This window comes from Brassica oleracea, chromosome C5, assembly GCF_000695525.1.
Source record: "Brassica oleracea var. oleracea cultivar TO1000 chromosome C5, BOL, whole genome shotgun sequence".
Classification (NCBI taxonomy): domain Eukaryota; kingdom Viridiplantae; phylum Streptophyta; class Magnoliopsida; order Brassicales; family Brassicaceae; genus Brassica; species Brassica oleracea.
In genome coordinates this window covers 26,305,869-26,307,897 of record NC_027752.1, presented here as the reverse complement: position 1 = coordinate 26,307,897, position 2,029 = coordinate 26,305,869, and positions in this window count along the sequence as shown.

Sequence of the window (2,029 nt, the reverse complement as noted above, 5' to 3'; positions counted from 1 at the left end):
GTTCAAATAAATAAACAAAAAAAGTAAAAATGCTTCTACCATCAAATAAAATAATCAAATCTATAACTAAAATCAAAGCTTCAAATTTTGAAAATAAAAATATGAAACAAAACAGAAACATGAAAGAAAAGTTTTTCCACTCTTCCATATTTAGTGTTCATTAACGTCATGCTTTTTCAATCGAATACGAAACTCTGTTTGTTTACAGATAAGAAAAAAGTTGTGAAAATTTTTCATTAATTATTGTTCATCAAATTTATAATCTTCATATTAATTTAGTGAAGACTAAAATAAAACAAAAAGATCAAAAGAAAACTTAGAAAATAAAATGTCTGAATTGCGATGTATTGTTATTTAATTATAGTTCAAGTGTTTTACAAATTAAGGTTCTTTATTACTATAAAATTATGGTAATAGTTATTAACAAAAATTTAACTTATGTAACAAATAGATTTTCATGTATTGTTATAAAATAGATACATATTTACATGTTTCTACTTTTAATCGGTTTTGTTCGGTTTATTCGGTTTAATCGGTTATATACCAAACTATATCCAAATCCTACGGTTTTTATAAAATTATTTCCATTCGGTTTATATGGTATATACCAAAACCAAACCATATTGTCTATTTCGGTTCGGTTCGGTTCTGTGCGGTTCGGTTTTACCATATTGAACAGCCCTGATTTAATTCAACAAAGTTTAGCATTTCTTTTTGAAAACCATTCAATAAAGTTTAGTCAAAAGCCTAATTTTTTGACAACAATGAAAAATAAATAAAATCCTAATTTATAGAAGATACTAATTCTGAAAAATCTAAACTGGAGTAGAAAAACTAACATAGTAAACAACTGAAAGAGAAACCCAAGCACTTCTTGCAATATTGTCAGCCATTGTATTAGTTTCTCTTGGAATATGTTGGAGTGAAAATTGAGGAAAGAATGTCTTATATAGTTGGATTTTCTATATAAAAGAAGTGAAAGCTGACATTTCCGTCGGTGCATACACCATTTTCATCAATTAAGAACTGTCTGTTTCAAATGTCACCTCCGACAGCTGCATGATCTTCGATATACCATGGATTTTACCAGTTTTCAACCATCACATATACACTACAAGAAAAAAGCGGCATACCGAGGGAAAAAATCGTCGGTATGTCGTCGGAATAACGTTATTCCGACGACATACCGACGATTTTTTCCCTCGGTATGCCGCTTTTTTCTTGTAGTGTATATGTGATGGTTGAAAACTGGTAAAATCCATGGTATATCGAAGATCATGCAGCTGTCGGAGGTGACATTTGAAACAGACAGTTCTTAATTGATGAAAATGGTGTATGCACCGACGGAAATGTCAGCTTTCACTTCTTTTATATAGAAAATCCAACTATATAAGACATTCTTTCCTCAATTTTCACTCCAACATATTCCAAGAGAAACTAATACAATGGCTGACAATATTGCAAGAAGTGCTTGGGTTTCTCTTTCAGTTGTTTACTATGTTAGTTTTTCTACTCCAGTTTAGATTTTTCAGAATTAGTATCTTCTATAAATTAGGATTTTATTTATTTTTCATTGTTGTCAAAAAATTAGGCTTTTGACTAAACTTTATTGAATGGTTTTCAAAAAGAAATGCTAAACTTTGTTGAATTAAATCAGGGCTGTTCAATATGGTAAAACCGAACCGCACAGAACCGAACCGAACCGAAATAGACAATATGGTTTGGTTTTGGTATATACCATATAAACCGAATGGAAATAATTTTATAAAAACCGTAGGATTTGGATATAGTTTGGTATATAACCGATTAAACCGAATAAACCGAACAAAACCGATTAAAAGTAGAAACATGTAAATATGTATCTATTTTATAACAATACATGAAAATCTATTTGTTACATAAGTTAAATTTTTGTTAATAACTATTACCATAATTTTATAGTAATAAAGAACCTTAATTTGTAAAACACTTGAACTATAATTAAATAACAATACATCGCAATTCAGACATCTTATTTTCTAAGTCTTCT